Source organism: Callospermophilus lateralis, chromosome 18, assembly GCF_048772815.1.
Source record: "Callospermophilus lateralis isolate mCalLat2 chromosome 18, mCalLat2.hap1, whole genome shotgun sequence".
Taxonomy (NCBI): Eukaryota; Metazoa; Chordata; class Mammalia; order Rodentia; family Sciuridae; genus Callospermophilus; species Callospermophilus lateralis.
The window spans coordinates 50,006,992-50,033,747 of record NC_135322.1 but is presented as its reverse complement, the minus strand read 5'-3'; the positions used below and the strand labels follow the sequence as shown (position 1 = coordinate 50,033,747).

General features: G+C 42.3%; 1 protein-coding gene and 1 pseudogene across 1 annotated transcript in view; one reads left to right on the top strand and one right to left on the bottom strand.

Annotated features, from left to right (window-relative positions):
• Positions 1–626, bottom strand: part of Dus2 (dihydrouridine synthase 2) — a 48,194-nt gene extending 47,568 nt beyond the window's left edge. Inside the window, exon 1 of the mRNA XM_076837463.1 lies at positions 475–626. The gene's annotated coding sequence lies outside the window, so the exon portion shown is untranslated. The remainder of the gene's footprint in view (positions 1–474) is intronic.
• The window catches only part of LOC143383245 (putative ATP-dependent RNA helicase DDX28), a 38,444-nt pseudogene continuing 11,696 nt past the window's right edge, over positions 9–26,756 (top strand).

The following is a 26,756-nucleotide window of genomic DNA, read 5'->3' as shown; positions in this document are numbered from 1 at the left end:
CGCCTCTCCAACAACAAGGGCAACAAGACTGTCGCGCGCCCGACCTTGCTGTGGTTGGTCGTTGCTCAGTTGCTGCAGGCGTCCTCGACGAACCCCTCCCAGTGGTGCTCATTCCGCGAGCTCTACCGCGGCGGCAGGAACAGCGACAGAGCATGCGTGGATTGCCCAGCGGCCTGAGTTAAACCAGCCAGCGCGCCTCACGCCGGACCGTTGAGAGTGCTCGCCTCGCGTGACTGGGAGCATGGAGCGCGCACAACTGGAGGCGCCAGCGCTGCCGGGCCTGCCGTCCGACGGCAGCCGCGGATCTGGGTCTGGAGCCTGGGTTGCTGCGCACACTGCACGATGCTGCCCGCGATACCGAAGTCGTTCGGCCCACCACCGTGCAGTCACGCACCTGACCCCCACTGCTTCACAGCCACTACCTCCTTTGCGCCGCAGAACGGGCAGTGGCAAGACTCTAAGCTATTTACTTACTCTATTGCAAAGGCTTGTTGATCGTCCAGCTCTGGAAACCCACCGCATACTTGCTCCCCGGGATCTGGTCCTTGTGCCTTCCCGAGATTAGCAGAACAGGTGCAGGCTGTGGCCCAATCGCTAGGCCGCTCCTTGGGCCTGCGGGTACAAGAACTAGGAGAAGGTCATGGCATGCGTAGAATCAGGCTGCAACTGTCCAAACAACCTTCAGCACATATATGCTTGTTGCTGCTCCGGGGGCTTTATGGAAGGCCCTGAAGAGTCAACTGATCACCCTGGAGCAACTCTCCTTCATGCTGTTGAATGAGGCAGAAACATCTTGGTGAACTACATCTTGGAAAAGAGTTATATAGCCCAAGGCCCAGCTTTCTTACAAGACCCATTCAACCCCAAAGCTCAGTTAGTGCTGACAAGTGCTCTGTGTTCCAGACACAGATTTCACAAGGTTTTTTTTGTTTTGTTTTGTTTTTTTGTTTTGTTTTGTTTTTTAACCAAGAAAACAGAGATAATATCTTTTTGTACAATGAGCTTGCAGACTCTACTCATACCTTGTGTGTGCATTCCTGGCACTTACAAGAAAGAGTAAGTTTCAAACCACAATGCCTTCTGCAGACATCCTGCCTGCTGATACTCTTTGTAAAAATCTTTCTGACCAGAGGAGAAGCTTAATTATGGCAAGGGTCTTCAGTGTGGGGGTCTCTGGCTTCCTTCACTGGAAATCGGGTGGGAATATATTCTGGATGACCACAAAATCAAACACCTAAGGGTTCAGGGGCAAATGCAGCCTCAGTGAGAATAGGTATCTTATAATGCCTCTAAAAGTGCTCCCAAGACATACTGCTTTGCACAAACAGCCTCCTGGGGCCTAGACAGCACCCATGTGGAACTGGTTGTTAATTATGATTTTCCCCTCACCCTGCAAGATTACATCCACAGAGCAGGGATTGGGAGCAAGGTGTCAGGCACAGTCATCAGCTTTTTGACCTATCCCTGGGATGTGAGCCTGGTTCAGAAAGCTGAACTTACAGCTCATCCAAGGAGAAGCCTTCCAGGACTAGCATCCTCAGTGAGAGAGCCTTTACCTCAGCAAGCTTGTTTTTGGCCAACTAAAGTGGAATTCTGGGTAAGGAATCTTTATTCTAGTGTCCTGGGTGGGTGAACACACTTATCATTTACACTGCCCTTAATGCCTCTCAAGGCCTGGTGAGCTGCTTGTGGCTTTGAAAGATAAGGTACTGGCCACCTTTGTAACAGTGAAGCATGGGACCATAGTAGCATAGCCTTTCATGTAATACATGAAGAATAAATTTTTTTTTCATTTTAGACTTAATTCACATCAAAGGAATACACACAGAGATGTCTGTCAAACAGAACAATGGTTAGAAAGCTGAAATTGCTAAAAATAGGGTCAGATGCTGGCACTGCACACCTAGTAAGCCCCAGATTGCTGATCCACGTGTGCCTGTGTCCTTTTTCTTCTGCATCATCCTCAGGCAGCTCAAAGCTTTCACAGACCAGAACCCAGCTGTTTTCTGTCTAGAAAGAGTTTTAAGGCCATAAGTTGAAAGATACTTTAAACATAATCTCTGCCAAGAATAACACTGGGATGTCAGCAACTGTACTGGCCCCACAGTATTTCCCTTCTCTCTGAAGAAGGTAAAAAGAAAATTCCAAGAAATACATGCTGGAGCATTCTCATATATGTGGGAACTTTCCAACCTGACTACATTTTTCTCCCAAGCACATTTTATTTTCTAGAAAGGAGACAGCAATAGGTGGTCTTTGACCTTAATGAAAATAATCCCAGAGCAAAACAAGAATTCAGGAATTCAAATTTGATCCATTCTTCTGCTTTTGTTCTTCATGCCTGGTTTCACTTCCTTATTCATAAACACTTTGGGGGAACATTTCACTTTTATCCAGAGTTCCCCAAGATTCTCAGGGAGAAGATATTTGGGTCAATCTTAAAATGGGTTTTATTTTGTTTCATGGCATGCTTTCAGACAATAAATGATGCTTTATCGGCTGCCTTAACAATTATCACTGGGGCAGAACTTCATTGTATTTGATAATTCACACTCCAAATTGCCACATGTAGGACAAAGACTCAGATGATTTTATTTTCTTTCATTGCAGTACTGTGGATGGCAAGCTCTCCACCACTGAGCTATATCCCAGGCCTACTGTTTCTTTTTTCTTTCTCAGAAATCATAGAACTTAAGAAATTTTTGAAAGGATGAGACAGGAGAATAGCAAGTTCAAAGCCAGCCTTAGCAATAGTGAAGTCCTAAACAACTCAGTGAGACCCTGTCTCTAAATAAAATACAAAACAGGGCTAGGCCTGTGGCTCAGTGGACAAGTGCCCCTGGGTTCAATCTCCAGTACAGGGGACAGGGGATTTTTTTTCCAGTTGTAGAAGGGAGAGACTGAATGAGGGCTTTTTGTGATAATATTAAGGTTAGACTGTTCTCTCTCTAGGCATGGGGAAGAGAGATCTGGTTCTGCTGCTTCCACTGGCTTCACAGAACTCAAGTACTTTGACAGCAAGCATCCCTTGAAGAGATAGGGAAAGGCTATGTTTGGGAAGCCAAGCAGATAAGAGGGCTTCATTCAGAAACAGGAAGCAACAGGACAGCGAGGTCCTGGTGGCAGAATATATAAAGCAGAAATGACTGCTCAGTTCTGATTTTCTTTCTAGCAGCAGTGCCTCCCACATCTCCTCCTACACCTGTGTACTACCATGTCCTCTACCAAGGATGTGGAGAAACCCAGGTGGGCTGACATGGGGAGACATACTGCCTGGTTCGTGGGTACTGGCTCTATAGAGATGCTCCCTTGACCACTCCAGCAAAGGCCAAAGCAGAGAAGCCAATGCAGTGAGCCAGGGGGGCTCCCAAGAAACGCCGAGCTCCAGCAGAGACAGAAAAGACCCTGGTTGCCCTCACCCCAAAGTTAGTGGCTTAAAGCAGAGTGGCAAGAGACCATTGCCACAGAAGCTTGATGGATGGGCCTCTGTAGAGAGCACAAACATTGACTACACAGGACAACTAATACAACTTCTGTTTTTTAAATTATAATTCCCATATAATTTACAGAAAAAATATTGTTTTGTTAATTATAAAGTTATTAAAATGTACAAAAAATTGAGAGAACTGAAGATGGTTTCAAATTATTTTCAATGGTGTCACGGCTAGGACCTTGGTTTAGCTTGTAAGGGCTACTGCAGCTTGTACTGGTGTCTTCAGAGCTTGACAGTGACTGGATCTGTATTAAAAAGCCATCCTTTAACTCCTCACTGGCTATCAGTGACTTTTTTGTAAACAGTTTTCCCATTCTAAGGGGCTTTTCTTCATCCATTCACTCGTGGTTGCCAGTTGGCTAAATAACATATGATGCTTAAAATACTCACAAAAGAGGGAAATACAGTGGAAATGCCTCCCAGATTCCACATGGGCACCAACCCTGCACACAACAGAGCACGCTGGACCCCTGCAGGCTTAGCACCCAGCATCTAGAATTCCTTTTGTCACAATACAGTTGCTCAAATCTTTTTTTCCCTATAATGATTAACTGTATCAAAATGTGATTATATATTTAATAAATAAATTTTTTAAATTAGGTAGTCTTCACTAAATATGTTCAGCTAATCCATCTTCTGAAGTCTCCACTGCCCCTACTTGAGACAGAACTTCAATCAATCTGCATGAGCCTTTCTCAGCCAGGGGTTCCCTTCCATATAAACTACCACAGGCAAGAAAATGGATTTGAAAGGAGAGGCACCTTTGAAGAAAGCAGGGCTAAAGCTGGCCTTGAAGAAGACCTGGCATTCCTTTGAGCAATGCTGTGCAGTGCCTCCTTGTGCAGAACAGAGAACACTGCACTCTTCAAGGGGAGGAGGAGTCAAGTGCAGAAAGAGGGGCCAACTGGTGACCTATCCATCAAATAGGTCCAGCTCTGACTCACTGCCAGAAACATCAGCTCAAACCATCAGGTAGGCTTCCTGAAACTGGAAGCACTGTTCACCCAGGAAGCCCCCTGCCTGTGCTCTCAGCGAGGCACAGTAGCTACCTGGAACAGGAAGGGTTGGGGAAAGTCAGTAGCGCCACCCTGAGCCTCTCATGCTCCTTTATCCCCAGTCCTTTATGGCCACAAAACACCCCATACTCCTCAATATATTTTTCTGTAACAATGTTTGGCATGAAATTCAGCTTATTAAGGTCAAGCTTCAAACCCCCTCGTTCCCTTGAAGTACATTCCTACATGGAGGACTTGGTCTTCTAAGGCCTTCTGTCTTCAGAAGGGACTTTCAGGTACAGTTTTTAACATAACGTCTGCAATGATGCCTAACTGAATGATGCCTGGGTCAGCACCCAGATCAGTTCATCAAGAAATGAGAGCCTTGAGCTGAGGGTATAGCTCCGTGGTAGAGCACACGCACTGTAGCATGCATGAGACTAATGGGGTTTTAGTCCCAGAGCCAAAACAAAAAAATATGCCAAGTGCTTCCATATGTATGTGGTATATGTGAGTGTGTGAGAAGATGGGCAGGAATGAGAAGATGCTAGTCCATCTACAGTCTACCCATCCAGCTATGCATTTATTCAACAAGTATTTTTGAGAACCTGTTACATTTCAGATAGCAAGCTGCTAGCTAGCTACTTTTATATTAACGAATAAATTTCTCTCATTAAGGCACCACCAACAAAGAATGAGATAAGGATACAATACAATTTCAGGGGCAGCAGTTGTAGCTCAGTCACAAGGTGCTTGCCTAGTGTGGGCCAACTCCTGTGTTTCATTCCCCAGCACTAAAAAAAATTAAAAAAAAAATTCAAGTAATTAAAATTGCCATACAGGGCTGGGGATATAGAGTGCTTGCCTCACATGCACAAGCCCCTGGGTTCAATCCCCAGCACCGCAGAGACACAAAAAAGTGCTATACAGGAAAATAAAAGCATAGAGTGATAAAGAATAGTTATACAAAACAGAGAAGGCTTATTTGAAGAGAGGGCATTTCGGCAGAGATGGGATCAAGAGAGTCATGTGAGGAGCTGAAGAGAGAATTCCTGGACCAAAAGGTACACAAAAAGACCCTGAGTTAGAAATGAAACTGAGCTACTCAAGGAGCAGAAAGGTTACTGTGGTCAGGAAGGAAAGCCCCAGAAGAAGGAAAGTTGTGGTTGGAGAAGCAGGTATAAGGAAGACCCCAGTGGGCCACATCGGCAATACTGACGAGTATGGATCTTGTTTTAGATGTGAAGCGGGAGGTTATAGGATAGATTTAACAGGGTAGTGAAGAAATCTGATGAAGATGCCTAAAAGATCACTCCGGCTGTGTGAGCTTTAGTAGTAAGGCGCTGGCTGTTACAGTGGAATGTCTATCTCAGCAGTTAAGGGAACAGTTGGTGCTGGGGAATGGGGGTTGGGGGCAGTCAACAGGGAAGGAATAGCACAAGGTTTGGCCTGTGTCACATCAGCAGCCCATAATTCACAGTGTGGCCTGAGCAACAGAGCAAGACCTTGTCTCCAAATAAAATCTTCTAACAAATACCAGTTTAGGGGCTGGGGATGTGGCTCAAGCGGTGGCGCGCTCGCCTGGCGTGCCTGCGGCCCGGGTTCGATCCTCAGAACCACATACAAACAGGGGTGTTGCGTCCGCCAATAACTAAAAGATAAATATTAAAATGCTCTCTCTCTCTCTCCCTCTCTTAAAAAAAAAAAAGTAAAAAAAACAAATACCAGTTTATAGGAAAAATAAGGAGTAGAGGAACATGTTCAATGACACCATGGAATGCAATCATCAAACTCAAAACCAGAGAAAACTCTAAGGACAAGGACATGATTTTTTTCAACAAATAAATTGCAAGGAAAAAAAAAAGAGGGAAGAGGAACCTACAGATGGACCCATAACATACATGAAGAAGAGCTATTAAAATTCAAATACATCTATTAAAAAATGGGACAAGCAGGGAGATTTCAACATGATAATTTATGATAATAATAAAAGTATTATTAACTTTGCTACATTCATAATGTTATGGCAGTTGGTGGTAGAGTTGTTTAAGTTTGTTGTTTTTGTTTTATAATTTTTTTTTTTAGTTGTAGATGGACAGCATGTCTTTGTTTATTTTTATGTGGTACTGAAAGATCAAACCCAGTACCTCACAAGTGCAAAGCCATCGCTCTGCCACTGAGTGATTTTGATTTTTGCTTTTGCCGTATTGAGCGTTGAACCTAGGACCTTGTGAGTGCTAGACAAGCACTCTACCACTTCTACTACTGAGCTTCATTTCAAGCCCTTCTTTCACCATTTTTTTCATGTTTGACATTTTCTCTTTAAAAAATAAAATAAATAAGAGTTTCTAAGCACAGCTTAATGTTCAGTCAGATTTGGAATAGTAAGGACTCAGATGGTCACTTCATGGGGTCACTCATCTTGTGGCAGCCATGGAAAGGAAGGAGAGTGGGTCTTCTGGGGTGGGGTGTGCCAGTGAACAAAGTGCTCTTACAGAAGTGTCTCCGACAATCACACACATGAGCTGACCACACTGAACAAAGAGATGGCAAGTCTGAACTTGAGGCTAAATGTCAGATCATAAATGCTGTGTAGATATTTCTTTGGTCAGAACTGGTGCCCCTGCTAGCCACCCTTCTGCTTGCTTATGCCAGCACATGTGATGACTGGAGACTTGTCCAGCCGCCTCCCTGAATGCCCTAGCAAATGGACAGCACCAGTAGCTGAGCAGCAGAGGATGTCTGAACAAACTGATGGATGTAAGGAAACTGAGGCCTTTCCTGGTGAAAGGAGCAGAAGTGGAGGGATTCAAGGAAACCCATCTGTCCTGGCCATGAGGGACCACTTGTTCCTCTGCCTGCCCCACAGCACTGGCGCATGCCTGTAGTCCCAGCCACTTGGGAGGCTGAGGCAGATGAATTCCAAGTTCCAGTTCACTCTTAACAACTTACCAAGATCTTATCTCAAAATAAAAATTAAAATGGGTTGGAGATGGGCTGGGGTTGTGGCTCAGTGGCAGAGCACTCGCCTTGCATATGTGAGGTTCAATCCTCAGCACCACATAAAAACAAATGAACAAAATAAAGTTATTGTGTCCATCTACACTAACAAAATATATACATATAAAAAAGGGGGGTTAGAGATGTGGCTCACAGATAAAGCATCCCTGGGTACAACTGCCTCTACCAAAAAAAGAAAAAGAAAAAAAATTAAACAAACAAACTACCTTGTGGGCTATTGTGAGAGTCACAAACTAAAACAGAGCTGTAGACACACAAAACCATTATCATGTGCCCTTGGTTCCATTAAAAGAAAAGGATGCAGCAGCCTCCTTTGCTGTACCAAGTGCAACAAATTCATTGGCATTCTTGCTGGGGACTGGTGGTGCAGGGACAGGTGCCAACATAGAGTGATGGTGGTCAGAGAGTGTTCAATTCATCTGCTAGATCAGCAGCATGCAAGTGTAGACTGCTGTGAGGAGGAGGAGGAGGAGGAGGAGGGGGAGGAGGAGGAGGGCAACGAGAAGGAAGAAGACCATGAGGAAAATGGAGAGTTCCCAGCAAAACTTTAAGCAGGGTGTGGAGAGGATTCCCCTTGTCCCTGTTTGTAGGGAAGTCAGATTACAGGAGAGGGTTTGGATTTGGTGAACCTCTGGCAAGACCTGTCCCCATCCAGGGAACTGATGATCATATACAGTTCAGGGGGGCCATCTGAATCGCAAAACCCTCCCTTGAGGATCTTTTTTAAAAATATTTTTTATTTGCTTTAATTACTCATACATGAATGCATTTTGTTTCATTGTATCAGATGAGCACAACTTTTCATTTCTCTAGTTGTATAAGATGTAGAGTCATACCATTTGTGCAATCATACATGTACCTAGGATAATGATGTCCTTCTCATTTCACCATCTTTCCTACCCCCATGCCAGATCCCCTCCTCTACCTCCCCTTTGCCCAATCCAAACTTTCTACATTTTTCCCAAATTCCCCACCCCCACCATAGATCAGCATCCACTTATCATCAGAGAGAATATTTGGTATTCTGTTTTGGGGATTGGCTTACTTCTCTTAGCAATATATTCTCCAACTCCATCCATTTACCTGTAAATGCCATAATTTTATTCTCTTTTAATGCTGAGTAACATTCCACTGTGTATACATATCACAGTTTCTTTATCTATTCATCTATTGAAGGGTATCTAGGTTGGTTCCACAGTTTAGCTATTGTGAATTAAGCTACTGTAAACATTGATGTGGCTGTGTCACTATAGTATGCTGATTTTAAGTCCTTTAGGTATAGACTGAGGAGTGGGATAGCTGGGTCAAATGGCAGTTCCAATCCAAGTTTTCTAAGGAATCTCCATATTGCTTTCCAGAGTGGTTGCACCAATTTGCAGTGCCACCAACAATGTATGAGTGTACCTTTTCCCCACATCCTCATTCGCACACTTGCTGGGGACTGGTGGTGGAGAAACATGTGCCGGCATAAAGTGGTGGTGGTCATAGAATGCTCAAGTTCATTTACCACATCAGCTTCAGGCAACCACTGCAGACTGCTGTGAGGAGGAACAGGACGAAAACAAAGATGAGGAAGAAGACCACAAGGAGGAAGAAGAGTTCCCAGCAAAACCTTAAGCAGGGTATGGAGAGGAATCCCCATGTTTCTGTTTGTACAGAAGGAAGGTCACAAGAAAGGATTTGGATTTGGGAGATTTCTGCAAGATCTGTTCCCATCCAAGCAACTAATGATCACATACAGTTCCGGGGGGGGCCATCTGAACCCCAGGACCCCTCCTTGAGAATCTTGCTGGAAGCAGCTCCTGTACCCTGGAACACACACTGCCTGCTGATGCTGATATCTCAAGTACAAGCACAACATGTAAACCAAACTCAGAACATGTGATGCACACATCTGATCTCCAGAAGCAGTACAGTTAGAAACTTCAAGCCTCTCATATACAACAAATAAATTTGCCGTGGGGTCCTTATATGCAGATCCTCAATATTATCTGAAACCAGGCAGAGCTATGTGGTACAGAGGGGACAAGAGTCATCTCCCTCAAAGAGCAGCCTAGGACTGTTAGACTAGAGGCTGGCGAGGTTGCAGGATAGATAGATGGAGACTGAAGAGAGGCTGAAGAAAAGGTTGGATGGGAGCAGGAAATGAAGATGTGTTCATGGTTACGCATTTCTCCTAGCAAGATAAACATTGAGTGCCTTCTGAGAAAGAAAAATGTGCTATCACTTCAGGAAAAGTGGCCTAGGCTTTTTTTTTTTAATATTTTATTTTAATTGTAGTTGGACACAATACCTTTATTTCACTTTTATGTGGTGCTGAGGATCTAACCCAGGGCCTTGCCTGTGCTAGACAAGCACTCTACCTCTGAGCCACAACTCCAGCCCTGGCCTAGGCTTTATGATTTGAGGAGTGACCAAGCTGTCTTCCGGTATAGAAAACTATTGTTTCTTGGGAATTTCACTGTCAATAACTATGGGAACAGAAAAGAGGAATACCAAGGAAGAGGCAAGGGGAGTGTGAGACTCCAGGACCAGGATCTGGGGGTCCTCGGATATACTGATGACCATCATCTGGGCAAAACTGAATACCAAGTAAGCCCCCATTTCCACCCATCCCTGCAGCTGAGCACCTGAGCATGTTAAGTGGAACCTATAACTCAGCCTAAGTTTGATGTCCCAGAATACTGTTTTTATTTTACTTCTCCCTCTCCCTCTCTTCCTCCCTCCCTCGGCCTCCTTCGCGACCCCCCCCCCCACTTCATCATTCCCTCTCCCCCCAACCCCTCTCTTTCTCTCTAATTGGGACTGAACACAGGGGCACTCTACCATGAAGTTACACCAACAACCCTTTATTTTTATTTATTTATTTGTTTATTTACTTGTACCAGGGATTTAACCCAGGGGCACTTTACCACTGATCCACTTCCCCAGGCCTTTTTGTTATTTTTGAGACTCAGTCTCACTAAATTACCTAGGGCCTTGTTCATTTATTGAGGTTGGCCTAGAACCTGCAATCCTCCTATATATGCCCCCCTCTCCGCCCCTACTCAGTGGGATTAAGGGGGTGCTGCCACCACACCTGGCCTTCCCAGCATGTTCTTGCAGTACATTGAAAATCAGCAGGGGTGGTTAGCTCTGCTACAACATGAATTTGAAGAAAACTGTTTCTACCACTGCCTTGTCCACAGGACTTGGTTTGTTTGCTTTAAAACAACATAGGGGACCAATTAGAGGTAGAACTTGCATACTTATCACTTCCTAGTGACAAAATTTCCTATCCTGGGCCTGCCTCAGTAGCCCCAGCAGTTGGCAACAGGCAGACAGTATGGTATGTGTCAAGGCCCTGTGGTGGGAGGCTGTATGACTGACACAGCTACAGTTTAGAAGCAAAGGGTTTGCTGAGGCTGGAAGAGTGGTGGCAGCTAACTCCCCAGAACTTGAAAGCAAAACAAAAAAATTGGGATATTCTAAGAGCAATTGGAACTGCAAAAGAATTTTAGGCAGGAGGATGACCCTTGATTGTCTGCTTGCTTGTTTGTTGGTTATTAAGGCTGGGGATGGAACCCAGAGCTAAGTAGATGCCTTACTACTAATACTCCCATGGCTTAAATTAGACTTTAAAAAACAAAAATAGTAGGAAGTAAAGTGGCTCATGTCTGTAATCAGCAGCTTGGGAGGCTAAAGCAGGAGGATCACAAGTTCAAGGCCAGCCTGCCGAGAAACTTCGTGAGACCCTGTCTCAAAATAAAAAATAAAATTAAAAGGGCTGAGGATGTGGTTTGATGTTTAAGCACCCCTCAGTTCAATCCTTGGTACCAAAAAAAAAAAAAAATTCTTTTTCAGACCTTCCCACTCCCTACCCAGGTCTCAGTGTCATAAGAAACTAAACACCACTATCTTCCACCCCTTTAAAAACAATGGATCCTCCCTAAATGATGAGATTAAATACTCCTTCTTCCTCTCATACCAATACTTTGGTACCCACATCAGCAAAGACACTCAGGGACACAAACCTTGTCCAGGAGATTCTCCTCTGCCACCAACAATATCCCAGTCTTGAGGATCCAGATACATGCCAAACTTGAACCAAACACCAGCAAACAGAAACCACCAATTCAGAACCACTTAAAACTCAATGCTAACAATACTGGTTGTTTCATGACAATGAGATTATTACCAACAATTCCCCTGCCCTTTTCTTTTTTCCCTCTTTAGTACTGAGAATTGAATCCAGAGTTGCCCTACCATTGAGCTCAGCCTCCTGAGGAGCTGTGATTATAGGCCCATGCCATCATACTTAGCTTTTTACATTTTCTATATATCCCAAGTACTAGACAATGCAATGAATTAATTTAATAATCAGTGTCTTAAGGAGAGTAGTAGAGGAGGGAATCTTCAAAAATCTGAATGAAGGGGAGAAAAATCCAATAAATACAGTATACACACTGCAAACTAATGAATGCTCACAGGATGTACTCAGAAGATTCAAGTTCAATTGTTAGTTAATTTTCATATTTAAGGATGACGGATTCAATCAGATAGAATAGTAACTCACCACAGACTCCCAGGGGCAGTGGTGCACGCCTATACTCCCAATAGCTTAAGAGGGCAAGCCAGAAGGATCACAAGTTCAAAGAGAGCCTCAGCAACTTGGTGAGACTCTGTCTAAAAATTAAAAATAAAAAGGGCCAAGGATATGGCTCATTGGTTAAACAACCCTGGATTCAATCCCTGGTTTCAAACAAATAAATACCCTGCACAGACATAACCAATCGGGACCTACATAGCACCCATGTGGAACTGTTTGTCAATTATGATTTTTTTCCCTCACCCTGCAAGATAACATCCACAGAGCAGAGATTGGGATCAAGGTACCAGGCACAGTCATCAACTCCAGAGAATATGTCTGAGTGGATATTCTATATATATTCCCTGGGATGTGACCGACCCTAGTTCAGAAGGTTGAACTTACAGCTCATCCAAGGAGAAGCCTTCCAGGACTAGCATCCTCAGTGAGAGAGCCTTTGCCTCAGCAAGCTTGATTTTGGCTAACTAAAATGGGATCTGGATTAGGGATCATTTCTGGTGTCCTGGTTGGGTGAACACATTTGTCACTTAGACTGCCTTTAATTCTTCTCAGGGCTTGGTGAGCTGCTTGTGGCTTTGAAAGATGAGCTACTGGCAATAAGTGGAGCTATGGAGCATTGAACCAATGGAGCATTGGACCATAGTAGCATATTCTTTCACATAAAATGTGAAGAATGAAATGCATTTTGTTTTTTGTAATGTCATGACTTCTAGCAATAAATGATGTTTTTATGGGCTGCCTCGTCATACTCCAAATTGCAACACATAAGACAAAGACTCAGTTTATTTTCTTTCATTGCAGTGCTGTGGACAGAAAGCTCTCTATCAATGAGCTACTTCCCCAGGTCTTTTTTTTTTTTTCCTTCTTTTTTTTTTTTTTTTTTTGCAGGACCAATATTTGAACTCAGGGGCACTCTACCTCTAGGCTGCTTCCCAGGCTTCTCCTCTGTTTTTATTACTTATTGTGAGATGAGGGATTGAACCCAGATGTGCTTTACCACTGACCTACATCCTCAGCCCTTTTTATTTTTTATTTTGAAACAGAGTCTCACTAAATTGCTGAGACTGGCCTCAAACTTGTGGTCTGCCTGCCTAAGCCTCCTGAGTTGCTGGAATTATAGGCTTGCATGACCACACATAGTTTGTTTGCTTTTTTTTTTTTTTTTTTGAAGGGGATTGAAATGATAATGTGATAATTTTGTAATGTCATTTTGTCACGAACACATTTCAAATTTTATGTTAAAATGGGCTTTTCATGGGCTGGGGATATAGCTCAATTGGTAGAGTGCTTGCCTCATATGCACAAGGCCCAGCACCGCAAAAAAAAATGGGCCTGTCATTCCCACTTTATAAAGTCATTGGAGATCCTCATTTTGCCTTGGAGCACCTTTAACAGTCTTCTCATTGTCCATTACCTTGAAATGTGACATGATCGTCCTATCAGCTATAAATCTGAAGCCCCAAATAAACAACTGAAACTACTGTTGAGCACAACACCTCTACACTACTTGTGGAACCTTGGTAGGCCCCTTAACATCTGTTTGAGACCTCCCTTATAAGCAGTGATGGTGCAAAAAATTTTATTTCATTTTGTTTCTAGTGTACAGGATCACACCTCTGACCTCACATACTAGCCAAACACTCTATCAAGACTCTACCATTGAAGCACACTAGCAACCCATCAAATAACTAATCTTTGGGGCAGAATAAGGTGAAGAGGAACCTGCCTTTGCTTTTAATCCAAATTGGAATGCTTTTCCACATATACAGATTTTGGTTTTTTGTTGTTGTTGTTTGGGGGTTTTGTTGTTGTTTTTGGTACAGGGGATTGAACTCAGGGGCATTCAACTATTGAGTAACACCCCCAGCCCTTTTTCTATATTTCATTTAGATGCAGGGTGTCACTGAGTTGCTTACAGCCTCACTAAGTTGCTGAGAATTTTGAATTAAAAATCTGCCTCAGCCTCACAAGCCACTGGACTTACAGGCCCTAGTGGGTTACCAACCCAGCCTAAATCTTAATTTATGTTCAGGCCACTTCCAAGGAGCATTCCCTCAACAAATAATCCACTCAAGTCTCTGCCTCTCCAACACTTAAATGCTTAGCATCAGGGCCATGCAACCTAGCTGTCTCTGTGTTTAATCATGACTGACCAGTTTCAGAATTTGGGTTCTCGAGCCACCTGTAGTCATAGGCTGTCCTCAACTCCCAGCTGTGCTACACAAATAGTGGCTAGTTGACTAGGAAATGAGGGGAGAGGCCAGAAGGGAGGGCTGAGGCAGAGTTCACTTCTTTTTTTTTTTTTTTTTAAAGAGAGAGTAAGAGAGGAGAGAGAGAGAGAGAGAGAGAGAGAGAGAGAGAGAATTTTTAATATTTATTTTTTAGTTATCGGTGGATACAACATCTTTGTTTGTATGTGGTGCTGAGGATCGAACCTGGGCCACACGCATGCCAGGCGAGCGCGCTACCGCTTGAGCCACATCCCCAGCCCAGAGTTCGCTTCTTTCACCCTGCTTTCCATAAAATAGAAGGATCTGAAGCCTGCTACTCAAGTCACACATTCCTTTCTGTGACCTCATTGAGTAGAGATGACATCACAAGCCTAAGTTTCCATGGCAGGATAATGCTAGCAAACTTCTCTACTAGTTCTCTACAGGACACCAGAGAATATGGTTGCTCCAGAGAATATGTCTGACCGGATATTCTATATTCAGTCTAACTTGTCTGCTGTTCCCTGGGAGAGCAGTGCAGCAGGTAGGCCCAGGCCATCTGTAATGGAGCCCCTGGTAAATATACAACCTCACTTGACTGCCACATCTTCTTTTAGGGTTTCCCCATCACACCTCAGAACTTCTCTAGCCATGAGTAAGACCAATGGTCTGGCGCTCCCTCAAGGACCCACAGTGTTGCTGTGCTCACTGCTGAGAACAAGTGTTTAAAAAGGTGCTAATCTTTATCAATCTAGCCTTCCCCTTTAGCCTCCCCCAGTGCTTCCTTAAGAGTGCAGCACACTGGTACACACCTATAGGCCCAACTGCTTGGGTGGCTCAGTGGGAAGATCACCTGAGTCCAGGAATTAGGTTCAAGCATCTGGGTGAGGAATATAGTGAAACCTGAGCAACACGGTGATCCCCATCACCAAAACAGAAAGGAAGCTTCTATCTCAGATCGTTTCATAATAAGAGTTTTACAAGAGCCTAGTGTGCATTTATTATCAAGTGATAAATGGAGCACTCTAAGAAATAGCTATTGGCCTCTCAAAAACCTCACCTTCAAACTCAGGCACCTTTACCATACTGTCATGGACACACTCACATGGACCCCAGCACACATATCCCAGTCTGAACTGCCAAGGAAAAGGGTGGTGTCATGCAGTTGGGAAGAACAGAAGGGCCAGTCTCATGTTACCAAGTCTGGAAGTCTGAGGAACTGATGTCTCAGGAAGTGTTTGTGAGAAGGCTATTGGACCTAAACTTGGTACCCAGAATTTGGACCTAAATCTCTTAATCCCTCTGCCCCAGTATATGGCCTTCAGAAAGTGGTAGAGTTGGGCAGGTACCCAAATATAGTCCCAGCTATTCAGGAGGCTAAGGCAGGAGAATCACTTGAGCTCAAGAGTTCCAGTCCAGTCTGGGGAAACATAGCAAAAAAACATCTCGAAAAAGAAATTGCATTAGAAAAATATATAAAAACTGGGCTAGAATTCAGTGTGGTTGAAACAGTGTGGTCCATTTACGAATGGACCCCAATGAGAACTGCCAAGGTGGAAGGAGTTCTAAACTGATGTATATTAGACCATTTTTTCCAAACCTTGAAAATTATTTCCATTAAAGTCTCAGAAAATACATTTTTCTCAGTTATAGAAGGGAGAGACTGAGGGACAGCTGTTTGGGATATTTTGAGGTTTGCCTGTTTTCCTGCTGCTTCCATTGGCTCCACAGAATTCAAATACTTTGACAGCATCCCTTGAGGAGACAGGCAAAGCATCCATAGAGGTCACAGGCAAAGGCTGTGTTTGAATGCCAAGCAGAGAAGAGGGCTTCAGTCAGAAACAGGAAGCAACAGGAGAACGAGGTCCTGGGGGCAGACTGTACAAAGCAGAAGCAATTAATCAGTTCTGGTTTTCTTTCCAGCAGCAGTGCCTCCCATGTCTCCTTCTACACCTGCATACTACCATGTCCTCTACCAAGGATGTGGAGAAATGCAGGTGGGCTGGCATGGGGAGACATACTGCCTGGTTGGTGGCTACCGACTCTATGGAGATGCTCCCTTGGCCACTCTAACAAAGGCCAAAGCAGAAAAGGCAGCAGAGAAGCCAGCCCAGAAGCCAAACCAGAGAGGCAGAGGGGCTCCCAAGAAACGCCAAGCTCCAGCAGAGACAGAAAAGACCCTGGGCTGTCCCAGGCCCAAAATTCCTGCCATGAAAGCATTGCCACAGAAGCTGGCTGGCTAAGCTGCTCTGTAGAGAGGACATTTATTTAACTAGGACCCCAAGGCATGTTTCTTTTTAAATTTTACCCATTTTTTTAAAAAATAAAAAAATTTATTGTTGCTATTGTGTTAATTATAAAGTTATTCAAATATACAAAAATTTGAGAGAAGCCTTGGAAGTTGTTGTAAATGATTTTCAATGCAGCTAGGGCCTTGGTTTAGCTTGACATAGGAACTACTGCAGCAAATGCTGGTGTCTTCAGAGTTTGGCAGAGACTGCATCTGTATTTAAAACCCATTCTTTATACTCCTTTTCACTGACTGTCACTCTGACTTCTTTGTAAATGTAGTCTTTTCATTCTAACGACATTATCAAAAACAATTTTCTGCCCTTATGTCCCTCTGCAGTACTAGAAATTGATTCTAGTACTAGAAATTGCTCTATTGTTGACCTATATACACAACCCTCTCTATTTTTCATTTGGAGACAGGGTCTCAGAAGTTGTTCAGGTTGGCTTCGAACTTGTGATCCTACTGCTTCAGCCTCCCAAGAAACTGGGATTATTGACATGTGCATCTCTCTTCACAATTTTATTATTGTTCTATTTACAATTTTATTGTTGTATTTATTTTTTGTTTTTTATAGTCCTTTATTTCATTTTATTTTTATGCAGTGCTGAGAACCCAGTGCCCCACACATACCAGGCAAGTGCTCCACCCCTGAGCCACAACCCTAGCCCTCTCTTTACAATTTTTTATATTTTCCATGTTCTGCAGAATGCAATGAGTTATTTTAATAATCAGAGTCGTGGGGGAGAGTAGTAGAGGAGTGAATCTTTAAAAATCTGAATAAAGGGGAGAAAAACAAATTCAATAAATTCAGTATACCCACTACATACTAATGATGCTCACAGGATGTGCTCAGAAGGTTTAAGTTCAGTTGTTAACAGTTTAATTTCATGCGTAAGGATGACAGATTCAATCAGAGAGAACATTAAATCACTACTGACTTCCAGGGTTGGTCGTGCTTGCCTATACTCCCAGCAGCTTGGGAGGGGAAGCCAGGAAGATCACAAGTTCAAAGCCGGCCTCTGCAACTTGGTGAGATTCTGTCTCACAATAAAAATAAAAAGGGCTGAAGATGTGGCTCAGGGTTCAATCCCGGGGTTCAATCCCTGCTAATAATAATAAAAAATCACTATATACTGGCCATGTTGGGCCTACATTTTGAGAATTGGTAGGATAAAGGAGCCACTAGCTCTGCATTTGAGATACAAAACTTAGAGGGCTCAGGATACAAACCTTACAGGCCATAGATACAAACCTTAGAGGCCTCAAGGAAGCCCAGGCACTCACCCAGCTCCATCTGTCCTTCACACACACACAATCCAGCCCCTCCTTATGGAATCACAGGGCCTAAAATTCAAACTCATTGCCCCCTCCACAGCAATTTTCCACAATGAAATTTCTTCCTTTCTTTTTTTTAATACATCATATATTCAAAATAAAAAGGATCAAAAGATAAAAGAGTAAAGATTCCTTCTGATTAAGGAATGGAAGACTTTCAATCTCTATTTTTTTTTCCTTTTTTGGGTACTGGGGTGCTTTACCACACCCCTCATCTCCTTTTTTTTTTCTTTTTTTTTAATATTTTTTTAGTTGTAGTTGGACACAATACCTTTATTTCACATATTTTATTTTTTAGTTGTAGTTGGACATAATACCTTTTATTTATTTTCATGTGGTGCTGAGGATCAAACCCAGGATCCTACACATGCAAGGCGAGCGCTCTACTCTGAGCCATAACCCCAGCCCCCTCCCCCTTTTTTATTAAATATTTAGTTTTTAGTTGTAGTTGGACACAATATCTTTATTTTATTTATTTTTTCGTGGTGCTGAGGATCGAACCAAAGGCCTCGCATGTGCTAGGTGAACACTCTACTGCTGAGCCACAACTCCAGCCCCCTCAGTTCTTTTTGTGACAGGGTCTCCCTAAGTTGCTGAGGTTGGCCTCAAACTTGAGATCTTCCTGCTTAGCTTCTGGAGTCACAGGAATTACAGGTGTGTACCTCTATGTCCAGCTCAGTCTATACTTTTTATTTGGCATTGCTTTTTGAACCAGAAGGACAGAGTAGACAGGTAGCAGCTATGTGCCATTACAGCATACTGGTTGAAATCTGTTCTGACTGGCTAGTGCCAGTTACTAATTATTTTAAATAGCTCCCCAAGATTGTAAATTTACTACCTACATAGTACCAAATAAAACTCAACTTTCCATTCCCAATGGAAACCAATGTCTCTAGTTTCTTCTTTATCTTTCCAAGTAATTCTGTAATAAAAAAGTCAAAATACATAATATTCATTCTGATTTTCCTAAAGTATACAGTAGTATGCTGTATGACATTCTGCTCATTGCTCTTTTCATTACATCAAGGATATCATTCTAAATCATTTAACTCTGCTCCTTACATAACTCAGGAACACACAGACATAATGAGAGAAAACAGAGTGATAAGTTTTCAACTCCTAACAGGCACTTTCAACTTTCTGAAATTCTCTGAAGCTACTGTCCACAGGGCCCTCGAGTATTTTAAGCAGGTAAGGCAGATATTCTGAAGCCTCCTGATACCTAAAGCATTGGTGTCAGGCTTGGTGACTCCTCAGAGCATGGTGGCTGACTCTGGACAGTGGGCCATCACAACTATGTCTACACTGTCGACCTTCTGCTCACCCTGAACAAGGTTCCAGTGACATCACTGTAGGAGTCCCTCTGATGCCTTACACTCAGCAACCACAACCTGTTTTTATTATCTGCTCCAAACCTGTCCTTTCTTCAGTTCCTGACCACAGATAAAGAACAAGAATCCTGCTTCCTGGCTGCCAGTCTTTCTTCCCTAAATCCCAACCTCTTATCCCACTATCCCACACCTAACAATTTGCTAGCCAAGTCCAAGTATCCCAACTGCTACCTTTTGCCATTCTAATCCTCCAGTAACTTCTCTGCTCATAAAAAAAAAAAAAAGGCAAAAGATACCCGAAGTCCAAGTTTGTGATCCTATGCTCTTTTGCTTCCTCTTCATCTCCCATTCCCCAGTCCTCTGATGAAAATGAGCCATTCATAGTTCTGTCTTCAACACCTAGAGGCCTCCATGCTCCTGCACATGGAAATCTTCTCATACTGTCTTATATCTCTTCCTCAAGGACCACATTTCCTCTTCAGAAACAAATTTAAGGGCGCCTTTCCACTCTGTTCTCAGTCTTGCCATAGCCTTCTGATCTGATCTTTTATGATACGACATTTATACTGCATCCTCTATAATGTTTTTTTTTTAAAGAGAGAGAGAGAGAGAGACAGAGAATTTTTTTTAATATTTTTTAGTTTTCGGCGGACACAACATCTTTGTTTGTATGTGGTGCTGAGGATTGAACTCGGGCCACACGCATGCCAGGCGAGCGCGCTACCACTTGAGCCACATCCCCAGCCCCTCTATAATCTTAAATGTATTATTCATGACAAGACAAAGCCCTGTTCATATTGTTTTTTCTTTGCTTTTTTTTTTTTTTTTTCTTTAAACAGTACCAGAGGTTGACCCCGGGGCCTTGTACATGCTAGGCAAGTGCTCTACCACTGAGCTGCATCCCCAGTTCTTTTATTGTTTTATTTTGAGACAGGTCCTCCTAAGTTGCCTGGGATGGCTTCATATTTGCAATTCTCCTGCCTCAGCCTCCCAAATAACTGGGATTACAGGCATGGATCACCATGCCTGCCCCTGTTCCATTGATCCACTAACAGACTTTCAAGCATTTTCCCCATCCAGCTCAGGATCTAGTCCAGAAATGGGTTCTGTACCTAGCCATCATGTCTTGTTAGCTTCCTTTAATCTCCATAGGATACTTCTGAGAAATATGAAAAAATCAATTTACCTTGGTGGAATATTCTTTTGGACAGCCCATGTTGACGTCAATACCATCTACATTATTTTATCTGGAAAAACATGAAAGAAAAAAGGCAATGATCACTCAAACTGAAGGAAGACGGTAGACTCAAAAGCATGCATGGGTCAATGCTCATGAACCTCTCACTATGTCTCTGAGTCCATGAAACACATCACCCTCGATGACAGACCTCATCTGAGCAGAGTTCCAGAGGAAAACCAAAGTGTCTACACATCTGAAAAGAGCTAGGTATTGAGGACTTTGCTACACCTGAGTTGCATCAGATAGCTCAAATACTAAGTAACATTCATACTAAACTCAATTCCAGGTCACCATTTCTCACTGGGGTAATGAAAGCCATTTGTCAAGGCAGAGAAGTGACATAAGCACAAGAGCCCTTTGCCAGAGCAACAATTCTGGCAGAAGTTACAACAGATTGCCTTCATTTGCTGAGTGACATGGGTAGCTTACTCCAAACAATTCTCAGATGTTGAAAGGACCCTGACCTTATTCTCTGGTTTGTACAGTTAATAGTCTGTGATCAACAACAATTACTGCCTGAGTCTCTTCTTGCTATCACTCTCATCAATAACAAAAGCTAATATTTACTAAGTACTTCCAATGTGTGACAAGCTCCATATAACATGCCTTATTTCATTTGCCCTGCCCTATAGCAGAAGTTTGTATCATTTCACAGAGAAAGGAACTAAGTTATTAGCAAGGTTAAGTAGGGTCACACAGTCAGTAGCAAACCCAGAATTCCAACTCAGGTCCACCTTAACTCTAAAACCCACTCCTGAAGAAGGTACTCTGCTGCTTTGTTAACTCAAGAAGCGATAGGACTTACCTACACTGAGAGTTAAACTTCAAGACTCACAGTCAGAAATATTCCCAGAAAGGGAATCCCATGAATAAACATTAAAATTGGGCCTCCACATGAGGACCTCTACAGTCTGGGAACAGTGGGTACATTTGAATCCCAGGACAGATTTGAGATGTCATAAACAGGAAAGGAAATCACCCTCAGCTAAAAATAGCAATGTGCCAGGAGGCATAAGCGTGGGTCACCTTCAAAGTCACCAGTGACATTAGAATCTCTTAACTCATAGGAGAGACAAAGGAAGCTCAAGAGGGAGAAACTTACATAAGCCTGGCCACAGCAAGGGCTCACTATGCATCTGAGGTTCCCTAGAAACACAAAAGGCTTCATTAACCAATGCCCTGATAAAGGCAGAAGTGCATGACAAACACATCCAACCCCTTCCCCACACACAACATGTTCATGCCAATAAGCAGAATGGGTCAGTTTTCTCACAAAAAGCCAGCCTAATAAATTAGCCACTGGTAAAAGAAATGATGGACTTGGAAAACCTTAACAATGTCATTAATGCAGTTACTTTCCAACATACAAAAACATGAAGATAATCTTTTTTTTAATATTTATTTTTTAGTTGTAGTTGGACACAATACCTTTATTTTATTTATTTTTGTTTATGTGGTGCTAAGAATGAAACCCAGGGCCTCGCACGTGCTAGGTGAGCCCTCTACTGCTGAGCCACAACCCCAGCCCTATGAAAATACAGAGGACATTCAGATACTCACAACTTGGAGTCTATAATTATATATACTTGATCACATGTCTACCCATTGCATTTAGCTTTTTAAAACCTAAATATCTTCAGGAGCTACTTCTAAAAAAGCAACAAGAAATGTCCAGAGCAAGACAAGAGAGTTATATAGTTCTTACAATTCTAACTACCTAGGTGCAGTGGTATACACCTGTAATCCCAGGGGCTCAGAAGTCTGAGGAAGAAAGATCACAACTTTGAAACCAGCCTCAGCAATTTAACGAAGCTCAAAGCAACTTAGTAAGACCCTATCTCAAAAGGGGTTTAATGTCCTTGAGTTCAATTCCTGCTACCAAAAAAAAAAAAAAAAAAAAAACCCAAATTTAATTGCTCTTGAAGAAATCTAATCCATTTGGTAGGAAATAACTACAGACGACACAAAATCAAACACCATGACATGAATAATCAATGAAAATAAATATCATGCTGCCAAAACAAAAGATTCCTATAATTAAATAAATTAAATCTGAGACTTGCAGGCATGTAACAGACTGTGACAGCTTGATTTCCATAATCTGTCTCCAATACTATAAGCATTTAGGAATGACCCTCTGAAAAATAATCAAGTCTTCAGGAAGTCCCTGCTGTGCAAAGTAGCTCAGGCACTCAATAATGGCCAGCACAGAATCCAAGTAATGAAATCCAGGAGACAGGAAGACTCAGGAGGACACTTGACATTAGGATCTCATCAACATCTGGAAGACCACCCTGCTCTGTTCTCTTTCACAGGTTTGGAAGATGACTTGGATATCAGGGGCCACAAAATCCACTGTTCTAAGCACCTCTGCAAGAAAATACAAACACATGGGATGCAAGTTCAGACTAGCCTAAGCCCTGGCAGTGAACACAGCCAAGTATAACCTTGAAACGAAAAAAGGGATCATAGATGATTCCTACAAAATAAGTATGCACTGGGAGGCATCTAAGGTGCTGATGATGGTCCATCTCACGACACAGGTAATGGGTGATTCACTTTATAATTATTTGTTAAACTGCATGTTTGGGTTTTATGCACTTTTTCTGCATGATTACTAGCACTTTACAATTTTTTGAAATACTGGAAAGAAGGTATATACATTGAACTTTGTGTTTCAATACTGGTCCAAATTTTCCTGGAAGGTTATCCTTTGAGGTGCAGCAAGTGATCACTTCATTTGAAAAGAAATTTTTAATTTGTTCTAATTAGTTACACATGACAGGCAAGTGATCATTTCTTAATTACTTAGAGTGAGTCAGAAAACTGGAGTGGATCAGTCAATCTTCACTATTATTTGCAGTTACATATTTTTAAATGTATCTATTCAGTAAAATTGATTTATAACCCTAAATCAATACATGTGGTGTTTCTAGTCATTCAGGGACAGATGCTAAGACAATAAATTGGAGTCACCTTTCATACACATCTCCAGCTGAGTTCAAACACGGTGTCACTTGTCTTCTTGTTTTAGCTCTCATACTGTAAAAATGTGCCCTTTTATGGCATATTTTGCCCTTCATTTTTTGTATTTTTGTGCTTTTTGTTAGTGATCTCACTGTTTAAAATGGGTCCAAGCATAGTGCTGAAGTTCTGTCTAGTACTCTTTAAGCATAAGAATCTTGTGTTAGATAAGCCTTGGTTAGGCATGACAATACAGTGCTATTGGCTCTTGAGTTCAAGGTTAATGAATCAATGGTATAATGGGTGGAGCTGCCAGTTTGGCTCTGTGGAGAGTACATGCTTAGCATGCACAAGGCACTGGGTTTGATCCCTAGCTTCTACTAAACAAATAGTCTCTGAATAGAAACCCACATAAAATGAGTTTAAGTGGTGATCAGTTCATGAAAATGTGACCAGAGGCTAGCAAATTTCTAATCTTGTATATCCCCAAGGGTCACTTGGTTTAGTAGTGATTTTAGTGTTCTCAGCAACTTAATTGAACATTAACAAAATCTCATCTATCCTTATTAATGAAGCTCTACAATAACTATTGTGGGCCAGGCTATATGGGCAATGACTAAACAGACTCCATTTTACTCTGAGACTCCATGTCACGTTAAAAAATGCTTCTTCCATGGGAAAGCCCTGCCTCTGTCCCCATCAACAGTTGCTTAGCATAGCATGCTTGGCAACACAAAATGGCAATTCATATACAATGTAAAATTGTTCTCTTTGGTTCCCATTTTTCTCGGACAATGTACCCTGTCAGAGATTGACTGTCTAGACCTTAGTAACCATTCTTTAACTTGTAGTCACCTAAGGTCATTTTGATCCATTCCCCCACTTCTGCTTCTGATTTTAAATCTAATGACATTTGTTTATGGTTTTGAATCATAGCAACAGCCACTTATAATTAATATGGTTTTGGACTCTAAAAGGTGAACTCAAACCCCGAGAGAGGTACAAAGGGTATAGACTTGCAGCCCACCCCTTGGCCCACCAGCTGGTGGATCTGGACCACCCGGTGGTAAATAAAGATGGTTCTGGGGCTGGGGTTGTGGCTCAGTGGTAGAGCACTCGCCTAGCACGTGTGAGGCCCTAGGTTCGATCCTCAGCACCACATAAAAATAAATAAACAAAATAAAGATATTGTGCTCACCAAAAGTAAAAAAAATTTTTAAAAAAGATGGTTCCATCTCCTGCTTTAAGATCAACTCAGTGATTTATTGCAATCTCGCCATAACACTACCACATTAACTTTCAAAAATGACTACTATAATAAAAAGAGACAATGTGGTAAATGAGAAAATAAGCCTATCTTGAAGGCTGTTTTGAGAACTAAGACCTTTAAAGCATGTAATGCATTTCTATAAAGGGAATATGTAATTATCATTCGAGCATTGAACAGATTAGATGCCTAAAAAGACATGTTGGGAGAAGTAATCTGTGATCTCTCACAGCGACAGCTCAACCCTGGCAGAAAGAACTGTGAGAGAACCACGAAAACTTGGATGTACCTATAATAAAGATTACTGATAACAGCAAAATACTGACACCTCAGTAAAGGCACTAGAGAAACCAATTCTAATGTATCTGACTTGCAAAAATGTCCTAGTAGAAAAGTAAATGGCAAAACAATATGTATGACAGGATTTCATGGGAGGGAGGTATAGATATAAACAGGTCATATATTTATATATTATACATTATTCATAAGGTATGTCTAGGAAAGTCCATATTATTTCCCATTATGCTTAGTTTTAGGGGACAGTACTGGGGATTTTACCCAGGAGAAATTTACCATAGAGCTACATCCCCAGCCCTTTTTATTTTTGAGAGAAGGTCTTGCTGAGTTGCTGAGGCTGGCCTCAAGTTTGCAATCGTCCTGCCTCATAATCCTAAATTGCTGGAATTACAGGGATATGCCACTGCATCCAGCTTAACTTTTTTTTCAAAAAAATTTATTTAAATAGTTATATATGGAAACTATATTTATTTTTATATGGTGCTGAGGATTGAACCCAGTGCCTCACACATGCTAGGCAAGTGCTCTACCACTGAGGCACAACCCCAGCCCCTGATTAACTTTTTTAAGTGTGAGATTATGAAGGATTTTCATTTTCTAGGTTATACAGATCTGTAGTATGTCAGCTAGGCTGCCCTTAATGCCTGTCAGGGCCTGTTGAACTGCTTGTGGCTTTAAAAGATGAGCTATTGGCTATCATTGGAGCAGTGGAGCAGTGGGACCATAGTCGCATAGTCTTTCACATAACACAGGAAGAATAAAATAATGTTTTTCTCTTAAGACTTTTAATTCATAACAAAGGAATATACACAGACATAAATGTCCATCAAACAGAACATCCCCAGCCCTATTTTGTATTTTATTTAGAGACAGGGTCTCAATGAGTTGCACTGCGCCTCACTTTTCCTGAGGCTGGCTATGAACTTATAATTCTCCTGCTTCAGCCTCTGGAGCTGCTGAGATTACAGGTGTGCCCTGGCACCATGCACACCTTTTAATTTTTTATTTTGAAAAAGTCTCACTAAATGGTTGAGGCTGACCTCAAACTTGTGGTCCTCCTGCTTAAGCCTCCTGAGTTGCTGGGATTACAGGGCTACATGACCACATGGGTTGCTTGCCTTTTTTAAAGAAAGGAGACTGAAATAATAATACGGTAACTTTGTCATGTCATTTTGTCATAATCACATATCAAATTTTATGTTAAAATAGACCTATCACTCCTACTTTGTAAAGTCACTGGAGACGTCTCCTGTTGCCTTGGAGCACCTATAACAACCTTCGCTATGTCCATCACACTGAAATGTGACAAGTTTGTCCTATCAGCTATAAATCTGGAACCTCAACATGAACAACATTACTGTTGAGCAGAACACCTCTGTATTATCTGTGTGACCTTGAGTAGGCCCCTTAGCCTCTTTTTTGAGATCTCACTTGTAAGAAGGTGACGGTGCATTTCTCTGTGTGTGTATGTGTGTGCGTGTGTGTGTGTGCGTGTGTATTGCCCAGGATCAAAGGAACAGCCACACATCTCCAATGCATCAAAGGATAAATCTTTGGAGCAGAATGAGATTAAAAGGACCTGGTCTTTGCTTTTATTCCCAATGTGAATGTTCTTCCACATGTCCAAATTTTCTTTTTTTTTTTTTTTGGGGGGGTACTGGGGATTGATCTTAGAGGCATTCAACCAAGTATGGCACATCCCCAGCACTTTCTTTCTATATT